This window comes from Leptodactylus fuscus, chromosome 1 (genome assembly GCF_031893055.1).
Source record: "Leptodactylus fuscus isolate aLepFus1 chromosome 1, aLepFus1.hap2, whole genome shotgun sequence".
Lineage (NCBI taxonomy): Eukaryota > Metazoa > Chordata > Amphibia > Anura > Leptodactylidae > Leptodactylus > Leptodactylus fuscus.
In genome coordinates this window covers 289150759-289163010 of record NC_134265.1, presented here as the reverse complement: position 1 = coordinate 289163010, position 12252 = coordinate 289150759, and the positions used below count along the sequence as shown (strand labels likewise).

The 12252-nt window shown below is 39.6% G+C and overlaps 1 protein-coding gene across 1 annotated transcript in view; it reads right to left on the bottom strand.

The window, feature by feature from the left end:
- Positions 1-12252, bottom strand: part of RXFP1 (relaxin family peptide receptor 1) — a 198065-nt gene that overhangs the window by 91115 nt on the left and 94698 nt on the right. The gene's annotated exons all lie outside the window — the stretch shown is intronic.

The window sequence follows — 12252 nt, the reverse complement described above, 5'->3', positions numbered from 1 at the left end:
AAAACAAAGAAATTGTATAGGTAAATCAGGCTCATGGAGCACCCTGGGCATTCCCCAGGACCTCTGAGCACCCCCCATGTCATACCTCAGAAAATGTCCCTCCACTGCTTGTGTTATGTATGCCCTCCTCCTCCAGACATTCTGTACCACCCTGTCTTCTCCATTCTTACTACCGCGCATGCCCTAGATTTCAACAGCCAGAGCAAGAATGGAGAAGAAAGGGAAATCTCTAAAGATTGGTAATTGGCAAGATGTGGCCCAAGGAAGAAGGATACTGGTAGGCTTGAGCCCACACCTAGATGTCATCTCAGATGCCCAGTGTGTCTACAGTATAAACTAGGTAGTTTCTTAAATAATTACCCATTATAATATTCAGGAGCATAGTCTGGTTAAGATGCTGTACTTTGAATATCTGTATGACAGGGTGAGCTGCGGGCTGACCTGGCTGAGGGGCCCACTGGGGGATTCACCTGTTCACCTGGACTTTTCTGCTTTACATAGCATCCTAATGCAGCAATACTAGCAGCAGGACTAAGACAGTGGTGCTGTAGCAAAGAAATCCAAGTAACAAACCCATCTGTCACCATAAAATTATATTTCAGTCAGCTCTTGTTTGTCACATAGTTCTATAACAATTCAGTAGAATAAAAAAAACCTGACTTTACTGTTTCCCTGCTATTAATCCAGCTCCATTTTTGGATTTTGTAACATAATACGGATACAACTTCTACAATCTCCTAAATCCTCCTCTGACATGATCTATGCTACAGTTACATAGAAATGCAGAGCCAGCATCATTATGATATAGCTGATGTTCTGTCTAGTCCCTTTGATTTTTTATATTTTTTTGGAATGTCAGACATTTGGATACAAAATCATAAGTTCATTCTATATAAGCATTAGTGTCACTTTTCCTAATACTGAATTTTGACTAATCACATCCAGAAATGAACATGAAGGGAAGTTTTTGAGATCTGAATATATTTTTCATAATACATACAGGAAAAGAAAGCAGATTAATACAGATATACAGTCCTATGAAAAAGTTTGGGCACCCCTATTAATCTTAATCATTTTTAGTTCTAAATATTTTGGTGTTTGCAACAGCCATTTCAGTTTGATATATCTAATAACTGATGGACACAGTAATATTTCAGGATTGAAATGAGGTTTATTGTACTAACAGAAAATGCGCAATATGCATTAAACCAAAATTTGACCGGTGCAAAAATATGGGCACCTCAACAGAAAAGTGACATTAATATTTAGTACATCCTCCTTTTGCAAAGATAACAGCCTCTAGTCGCTTCCTGTAGCTTTTAATCAGTTCCTGGATCCTGGATGAAGGTATTTTGGACCATTTCTTTCTACAAAACAATTCAAGTTCAGTTAAGTTTGATGGTCGCCGAACATGGACAGCCCGCTCTCAAATGATCTGAAAACAAAGATTGTTCAACATAGTTGTTCAGGGGAAGGATACAAAACGTTGTCTCAGAGATTTAACCTGTCAGTTTCCACTGTGAGGAACATAGTAAGGAAATGGAAGACCACAGGGACAGTTCTTGTTAAGCCCAGAAGTGGCAGGCCAAGAAAAATATCAGAAAGGCAGAGAAGAAGAATGGTGAGAACAGTCAAGGACAATCCACAGACCACCTCCAAAGAGCTGCAGCATCATCTTGCTGCAGATGGTGTCACTGTGCATCGGTCAACTATACAGAGCACTTTGCACAAATAGAAGCTGTATGGGAGAGTGATGAGAAAGAAGCCGTTTCTGCACGTACGCCACAAATAGAGTTGCCTGAGGTATGAAAAAGCACATTTGGACAAGGCAGCTTCATTTTGGAAACAAAAATTGAGTTGTTTGGTTATAAAAAAAGGCGTTATGCATGGCGTCCAAAAAGAAACAGCATTCCAAGAAAAACACATGCTACCCACTGTAAAATTTGGTGGAGGTTCCATCATGCTTTGGGGCTGTGTGGCCAATGCCGGCACCGGGAATCTTGTTAAAGTTGAGGGTCGCATGGATTCCACTCAGTATCAGCAGATTCTTGAGAATAATGTTCAAGAATCAGTGACGAAGTTGAAGTTACGCCGGGGATGGATATTTCAGCAAGACAATGATCCAAAACACCGCTCCAAATCCTCAGGCATTCATGCAGAGGAACAATTACAATGTTCTGGAATGGCCATCCCAGTCCCCAGACCTGAATATCATTGAACATCTGTGGGATGATTTGAAGCGGGCTGTCCATGCTCGGCGACCATCTAACTTAACTGAACTTGAATTGTTTGTCCAAAATACCTTTATCCAGGATCCAGGAACTGATTAAAAGCTACAGGAAGCGACTAGAGGCTGTTATCTTTGCAAAAGGAGGATCTACTAAATATTAATGTCACTTTTCTGTTGAGTTGCCCATACTTTTGCACCAGTCAAATTTTGGTTTAATGCATATTGCACATTTTCTGTTAGTACAATAAACCTCATTTCAATCCTGAAATATTACTGTGTCCATCAGTTATTAGATATATCAAACTGAAATGGCTGTTGCAAATACCAAAATATTTAGAACTAAAAATGATTAAGATTAATAGGGGTGCCCAAACTTTTTCATAGGACTGTATATATATATATATATATATATATATATATATATATATATATATATATATATTATTCAACACAACACTTCATTGTAAAGCTGTTGCAGGGCTGGTCAGTGACTAGTGAATATACCTTTCTTGTGTCAACATACAATCTTGCTACTGACAAATTCAACTTTTATTTCATATGTAAATGAGCTGTTTGGGGCACTTGGGGGTAAGTTACACCACCGTCTACAGCATTAGTTTTCTTATGTGGTACACCAAAACAGAAAGATTGACATTTCCCATGGACAGAGTCTCTATCCAAGAACAAAGAGGGGTACAGAGCAGGACTCGACTACTACAACTCAGGATGGGTGCACGTTCACTATATAGGAACCGACCAAGCTACCAAAAATGTATCCTCAGAAAAAAGTTGTGATGGAACTTCACAATTATATCTGCCAAGTATTTTATTAACCAAAGTCACATAACACATGCCATGCAATCCATGCTTACCACCAATGGCTTATTATTGCTGCATCCTTCAACGTTTGACCTATGCCTGATTGAGGGATTTGATCTCGAAATGTTGCAATGCAATCTGGCAATTATGGATAACTGAACTTTACATTGTGTTACATGAATTTTGCTAATAAAATACTTGGCAGATATAATTTTGGGGTGCTATCACAAAACTTTTTTTCTGAAGTCCTATAGACAATGATTTGCAGCAACCACAAAAGAAAATGGTGTTCCAGCACATATGGCCCGCCTTGAGTGCACCAAGCAGCTCATTTACATATAGATCAATGTCAGGATCTGAGTTGTTTATAACATGGTTGTGTGTCTTTGGTGATGTTCATCTGGGGATTTGAGCTGGTGTCCTGATGTTCTTTGGTTGGTTCTCTTGCCACTGAGCTGTTGGGTAGTGGTTGGGTATCTGTCACAGTGTATACTTGATCTTACATCGTGTCTTGGTGGATGCGAGCTTTAGGTGTGTGTAATTGTCCTCAACCTATCAGGTCTTTCTGGGGTCTATAAAGGCTCTCTGCTGGCTTCAGTCCTTGCTGGTTTTTGTGGTCTCCAGCTAGGATTCTTGGCCCAGTCTAGAAAGAGAGCTTAGTTGGAGTTGTACTGTTTCTGGAGCTGAATTGGAAGTGGTGTGAGTTTTGTGAGAGTCTGCTTTTCCCTCATACATTCCTACTCAACCCCTGTCCTGCATTTCTGGCTACCTGTCATTGTTTTAGTCAGTGAGTTTCTGTTTTGGGTTTCAGGTTTGTTTTGCCCCTGTCCTGTGATATCCTTTTCTCACTACTCCACTCTTCCCCTCCTCAATTCCTGTTGTGTGTTTAGTGGTTGCGCTGCACCTGTTAGTTCTCCAGCTCGTCCCATCCTAGTTACTACTGTTTGCAGCTGCACTAATCCTTTCGCTAGGGGTGACTTCCTCTAGTTTCCCAGTCCCTAGCCTCTTTCAGATCTCATCCTACCTGTCTGTTCAATCTTTGTGTTTAGAGTCAGTAGTTGTCAGAGCTGAGCTTATCTCGGGAACAGCTGACTAACATCCTCAGGCAGGGCCTAGTCAGTCGTCGTAGCGTTAGGGAAAGCTTACCTACCCTGTTTCCTTAGTAGTACTAGCACCATTCAGTACCACGGTTGTCGGGCATTGACACAACCATGACAATCAAAAATTGAATTTGAAAAAAAGCTATCTTCGCTATGTCACTAACATGCCCTACAAAAACATAAAAGTGGTTTAGAAGCTCATTTGGTAGTGACAAGGCACTCCGCTTATTGCAGTACATTCTTTATCTGTACTTACTCTTCACAATATGGAACTTCTGAGACACGTCTGAAAAAATGAGCATAACCGAACAGTGATTTTCTTTTTATCCAAATGCAAAAAAGAGAATTTAATTCCCAACGGATTCTGGCTTAAAACTCCAATACTGCATACCTAAAATACTCACTATGCACAAAACTTGAGTTACAGGGCTTTTGAGAAACTTGAAACCACTTTTCAGGGGTAATAAAACTTTTACACTATTTATCTAGGAACTGCTCAAATATTTACTTAATTTGGTATTAACATCTATCCTTATACTAGGTTCACAGCTGTGCCTCGGTTTACATTCTTCGGGCCCGCTTGGGGACCCAAAGAACGACAAACAAATCCGTTTAAAAAGTGGTATTTCACAGAAACCCACAGACCTCATAGACTATAATAGGGTCCGCAGGATTTCTGCCAGATTTCCACCTGAAAAATGCTTAAAAAAAGCAGAGAGAAAAGGGCTATTTGCATTTTTTTAAGTGGGCTCAGGGACAGAAGCCCAGAACGGAATACAGGAACAGGTGTGAACTTAGCCTTACATTGATAGCTCTGTTTTCCATTACTTGTTTCATTTACCAATATGTTCCTATGTCCTTTGGTGACTCTTCATATACTGTGTTATACCATGCCTGATAAAGAGATCTAAGTAGTATGGAAAGCTTTCAATTTGTCAACAATTAGCCATTAAAAGGTATCAATTACCGAAGACTCTCAATTTTTGTCTTTTATATCTCCCAGCTAATACCATATAAAAATCTATTTTTTACTTGTGCTAGTATCACATCTGCGCACGACAGAGAGCCAGACTGCTAAAACAGTGGTTACCCACAGTCACCTGCAGACCCGATAGACTATAATAGGGTCACTGGGTATTGGTTGGGTGCACTTAAATACTGAAACCATCGGAGAGAAGAGTCCACTGTGCGTGATTTTTCTCTCCACCGATTTCTAGCAGTCTCTGTTGCAGAGTCTCCAACGGAGACAGATGTTAAACCAAGCTTACTCTTCTATTGTTCTTCAATATTCATTCCCTAAAAGAAGATGATAATGGAAATATGTGAATGTGTACATAGACTTTCAGTTGTAGCAGCATCTTACCATAGATATTGTTTTCCAGAGAATTAGAGATTGTAGTGTATGTCATTATTCTCTAGATTGTAGATCTCTGGAGTAATTCCACAAAAATTTTACAAAACTACCTTATGTTACAATATCTTGTCCATAACATGCTGTTACATTGGCTAGAAAAGTTTTTGTATAGTTGGAAGTGCATAAATACGATTCTACATTGCAACTGTACACTCAGAGATTCACATCCATGGCACTAAGCATCCTCATACCCAAAGCTTATTTAGTAATGAAGTATAAAATATCTTTTTGTCAATGTTATAGACATACTTTTTAATGCGACTTTTTCCTTTCTTGTTTGTTTTTCTGATTACAGACATTAATGGCCCATCCACGGGCTCTCTGGAAACAATCTATTGCAATATCTATAGCTGTTTACATGACTTCTATAGGTATCAATGGACATCCTTGCCTACTGTACTTCTATATGTATCTACTGCTAACCAATGGAGGGAACTGTCAAACTGAGGGATATCCTGTAGATTTGCTACATATCTATAATGCCCTGTTAGACTGGAGAGAACCACTTGATGTACATGTTGGATATAGTTGTAATGTAACTGATTGTCTAAGGGAGCGTTCACACTACTGTCGGTGTCCGACATGTAGTGTCCGCTCCTAGTGTCCGCTCAAAATCTGTCACGGACACTAGGAGCGGATACTAGCTGTGTCCGTGACACTTGTCATTTATTTCAATGGGCATCAGGTGCGTTCTTTTGCACTCCGTGCCCGTCCTTTCCTGTCCACAAGTGAAGATGTCCGACTTCACAAGCGGACAGAACACTACATGTCGGACACCGACGGTAGTGTGAACGCCCTCTAAGACTTAGTTTGTTATTTGATAAGTCTATGTGTTGACTGGTGTACAATATACTGTCATGTTCATTTCTTGAGTAAAGTGAAATAGTCAAGGCTTGTTCTGAACACACAGCAATGTGTTCTCCGCTTTGATTTCAATATCATTAAGACATATCAAACAATATTTCTCATATCAGTGCTTCACTGTAAAATGTGACAAAGATGCTGAATTCCCAAGTCTTATGCTATCTCTTCATCAAGCAGCGTTTCTAGTAATTCTGTTCCATTTCATCTTTGTATTTGATGGCGTTGCTTCTTGTTAAGGTTTTGGTTTTATTTTCTGTGATTTAAGTGTAAGAAAATGATTGAGCTGAACTATTTTTACTATTTTATTCCCTCATAATTTGTAATATTCGTAACAGGCATCCACACAAAGATATCAACCAATTGTAATAAAAATAAGCCAATGTGCAGTAAAAACAACGTGGGGCCCCGATCTTATGCAATGTTTTTCATTGAGATTTTGCTGCATTTTCCTCAGCTAATTTTCTTCCCCTATTAAATGTATTCTGTAAATAAAATGAATGCCCTACTCTTTTCAAAAACATTTGGACTTTTTTTCTCGCAATGTGGGGACGAGATTAACCAAAATTTCATTCACTTTGCTGTTACTGTAAAATGCAGCATTTTGTTTCCGCTTTTTCTGCAGCAGCCAAACATGCTGTGTTCTGCAAAAAGCGCAATTTGCACCTAATCTCATCCAGAATAAATAATTTTATGCAATTTGTCTTTTTTTTAGCTGTCTATTTAAAGGGGTTTATCAATAAAGAAGAGGAACAAGACCGAAAAGCCTTAATCTCACAAATATACAGAAATAAAACAATATCAGGCAATAAAATCAGAAGAAAATGATCCACACAAACAAAAACAAAAACCAACAGGGAGGGACAAGACAAGACAGGAGAATAAGACCCTGTTCTCACGGAGTAACGCGTCGCTCATTCTGACATGTACAAACATGCCAGAGTGAGCGCTTCAAAACCCATTGAAGTCAATGGGATTCTGTTTTGAAGCGCTCACTCTGACACGTGTTTATCTGTCAGAATGAACGACGCGTTACTCCATGGAAACAGGGCCTAAGAGGGCAAGAACTACAAGTGGAAACCACCAACAAGGTAGGGGAAGATCCAGAAAGTAGGATATCACAAAGGCTGAGTGGCCCAAAAAGCATCCCACACGTTCCAAATAGAATGAAACTTCTCCTCCAATTTTATGCAATTTGTATGACATATTTGTGCCTATCTAGTACGATTTCAGATTTCTCATAAAAAGTGGGCTTGATCTGCATGTCGCTAAGAAATTTGCTAAATTCAGCATTTGTGCCTAATACAAAAGTTGCAATTCTAGGCTCAAAATCACTGTACCTCAACCCTGGCGTAAACCTCTAAAAAGTTGTATTAAACAGTTACTGTACCTAAAAAAGTCACAATACTACAGGAGCTGTACCAATCATTTTTCAAGACTTTTTAAATTTGCACCAAGTTCATTAAGCATTTGCAATTTGACTCAATTTTTAGACTTTTTTTTTTATATTTGAAGAATTAGTAAGTCAGGTCATATTTAAGAGCATTTCATGATTCCCTACAATGTGGTAGCTTTAGGAGCAGCCACCAATAATGAGGATGACCTTATGAGGTTAATATTACTTGGGAGTGGGACCAATAAATCTTTAGAGGCACAATGGCATTGAGTCTACCACCACCAAAATCCACTTTTCGGCTAAGGCCCTACATTGCAGAAACACAGCTTTTTTTGTTGCAGATTTTGCTTTGTTTTTTTGAGCCAAAGACAAGAATGGCTACAAAAGGAATGGGAAATATATGGGAAGTTCTTTTACTTCTCCCTTCTGCTCAATCCATTCCTTCCTTTGGCTCAATAAACTGCAACAAAAAAAGCTGTGTTTCCGCAATGTGGGGCTTCAGCCTTAACTGGCTAAATGACCATGGAATCTCTGGTCACGCATGTATATTAAAGGGAATCTACCACCACCTTCTCTTCTAAACTACTTGTGGTATATGCTGTTGTAGGGCTTGCTAGTGACATTGTGACTGTAAATTTCTTGTATGAAATTCAACTTTTATTCCATATGCAAATGTTCAGTGCACTAGGGGCAGTCCAACACTTTCTGGAGCACCATCTTATTTTGCGGTTGTTGCGAACACTGTCCATGGAACATGTCGATCTTTCTGTTTTGGCACAGGGTGGTGACCACAAAACAAAATTAATGCTGTGGTAGGTGTGCTCCCCTCTCCCTTGGACTGAATAGCTCATATGGAGTAAAAAATGAATTTCTCAGCAGAAAGATTGCATTTTGATTGAAGAAAGGAATGAATGCTATGCAAGCAACTAGAGGTACAGCCTCTAGTTTAGAACCAATGTTAGTGGTGGTAGACTCTCTTTAATATTTGAATTCTCTCTTTTGGAGCACTATTAGTTCCATTGTGCTGTAATATGAAAAGGGCTTAGATACATAATACAAAATATGTAAAATAAACATAAAGTAACATAATGTATTACTGGTAAAATGGGAGAAATGATATTACCATGTTGGTTTTACAATCTATAGCACAAGCGGAAAGGGGACAGTAGGTGAGGGCAGATGGTATTGTGGTGGCGGCTGGGTTATTGTAGGTTCTAGACTTGCCAGTAACAGTCTTATGTATTGAGGTAATGAGTTCCAGAGTTTGGGGGATGCATGGGAGAATTCTTGGAGATGGTAGTGAAAGGGGTAGATTAGAGGTGAGTGAGGGCAATGGAAGGAAAGTGAAGGGATTAGGGTGAGTCTGATGTGAGGTGAAATAATCTGGCTGTAGAGTTCGGTGGACTTTCATCTAATTGTATTAATTCACAGAGAATGACGTTGTAGTAGTCTAGGCAGGAGATGATGAGTACATGTACCCAGTGGATCCCATTATAGTCTCTGGGGTCCGAGGGTAAGGACTGTTTCAGTGGGCAGCCTCTCCATCATTCAGATCCCATGGCGGATATACGACTGACCAAGAGCATGGCACAAGTGTGAACCTAGCAGTGGTAGGTCATTATATAGTCAATAAGGAAGACTGTGGAGAAAAATGTAATAGAAAATGTTACTGTCTGGTGGTAAACACACAATTGTTATAATTGTTGCTTTAGGTTTTTTATATTTATATATTTTTATATTTACTTAATTCATTATTTCTACAACCAATCTATTTCTAGAAACCTGCCTTTTTTTTTGGAAAGTTGTAACTTTTGGGATGGGGCCCTGTGATTTTTATGTACGTCTTTGAAAGTCAGCTGTCTCCAGAACCAGTGAGCTTATAAATTGCTTTTACAACTTTTTCTGTAACTTATAAACTGGAATAAGCTGTCAGCTGTGGACACTATTTAGTGATTTGCCAGACATATACCAGCACTGGAGCAGGGAAGCCGTGTGTGACCATGTCTATATTATTTAGGTACCTCTGTTGTTCATTTGTACTAGGTCAGTATTAAAATAAATAAAGCAATTGACTGTGCGTTGATGAAGTTACAGAAAGAGCATGAAACATTTCACAAGCTACTTAAGTATATTAGACTAGTAATGTACTTAAAGTGGTTTTCTGGGTTAAAGAAATTGATAACCTTTCCTTAGGTCTGACATTTGGCACCACCAGCAGTCAATGAACCAGGGGGGGCGAACCTTAGGAATACTATTGTCTAAACAAATCTCTTGAGGTTTTTGCTCATCTCTAAAAGCAAGTGGGTGGCCATCTAAACAGCAATGAAGAGAGTGAAGGTAGAGTGAGTCCAGGGATGCCAACTATACATAGCTTCCTGCCTCCGTTTCATCTCTAGATGCCATCACCCAGCATCAGTTTAAGTATTTTACAGTGGTGCTCACAATTTCCTCCTGATTCTAGATGCCATCAGTACTAAGAATGGTGGCACGCAGAGTGGAGGAGGATCCAGTACGGTATACTCAGGGGTCTGTTCTGGGGTCTCTTAATTTTGCCTAGGGCTGCTTCTTTTGTGAAACCAGTCATATTAATAGAGTAGAAAATTACTATTTGTGGAGTGGGAGGAGAAAATATTTTTATGGATTGCTGCTCAAAGTTATGTACATATGAATGAGATGGGCCCATTTTCATTTTTCTAACTAATTTTCTCTTCTCAGTGTAAGACCACGTAAGAGAACTAAGACCACGCCAGAATAGTCGTAAGAAAGGCTATTCTTCTCCTACCTTTATTATTATGATCCGCACCGCTGTTTTTTTTTCCTATTTTCACTGTATCCAAACGAGTCTCAAGAAAGCACAGGGGGGTGTCTCCTGTGCTGTCCGAAGACTCTCCAGAGTTGCTTCCATCTTCTTTTCCCGACCAGCTCTTCGCTGCGTTATCGGCTGTGTCTTCAGCTGAAAGAACCAAGTGCGCATCTGGGTCAGCTTCGACGCCTGCGCAGTCGGCTCTGCCAGTGAGACACTAGTAGAGCCGACTGCGCATGCCGTCCATTTTTTCGAGGTTGCGCGCACGCGCAGTACGCTCCTCTAAGTCTATGCCAAACAAAAAATGGCCGCTGGCCGGCATGCGCAGTCGGCCCTACTAGTGTCTCACTGGCAGAGCCAACGGCGCAGGCGTCGGAGCTGACCCAGACAGAAGACGACGAGAGAAGGGGAGGATGCAGCTGAAGATGAAGGCATCGCTGAAGAGAGTTCTCTGGCAGCAGTGGGGACACCCTCATCACCGTTTGAGCGTTGGGGCCCGCCCCCATTGCTGTGAGAGAATTCATTTGCATAACGGTAAAAAACGGTATTTCTAAGGAATGGCGGCACTGAGACCACGTTTAAGGGTAAGAGATGAATAGCCTTTCTAAAGGCTATTCCGACGTCTAAAGGACAAAAAATACATATTTAGTGGTAGAATCCCTTTAAGGAATGTCACCATTTCTATGTTCTTCTGTCTTACACATTGCACACCCTTATTGTGACCATATGGTCAATATTAACTTCTAAGAAAATTACATTATAACATAAAGGAAAAACATTCAGTAATTTTTTTTACTTAAAATATATTTTCTTTCCAAAAAACCACGACAGTCTTATATCTTCCCTTTTTTAAATAATGCAGTTGTCTTCTTGTGACCCTCACACATTTTGTTCAGAAACAGAAACCTGCAAAAAGCTGGCTGTGAACGATAAGAGAAGGAATAGAATATTGTAGATTGATGTCATTATCATATCATTTTAGCTGGCACTTGAAAGCTACTAGTGTCACCACTTTCCATATTGTGTGACTCTTTCTAAATCAGTAAACAGCAATGGGTGACTTTCTTTCTGAAAATGACAGATCCTGTCTCAGATTCATACCATGGGTTTTGTGGAGATCCTAACTTTTCACTTGAAAAACTTTCATTTATTATTTTTCTTTTGGAGCCCTGTACTGTTTATACATGCACAACATAAAAATATCCATAATTCTGCAACTTCTTCATGTAGAACAAATTGGGAACCAATATCCCTTTCCCATATTTTGACAGTACGCAACTTGATATTAATAATAGGACCTGAAGATAATTGATAGAATCGGTCATTAGGGTCTATGTTTTATTTCTCTTTCTTGTTTTGTGTCAGCATATTCCACAGCACATTACATACATTGCCCCATAATATAAATCCCCTATCAATAGGTCTTTGGAGTGTGGCTTACACAACGGACACCATATTAATATACAAAAAGACATAACATAACATACAAACTACTTGCTGATGTTGTCTTTGGTTGGATTAGAATCTGGAAGTGCTGAGCCATGAGCAGCCATTTCCACCAGTAGCTGTACACTAGGTATATGGCCAGATTTAGCACTGTTCCTATTTATGCCACCACAACAGTGTACA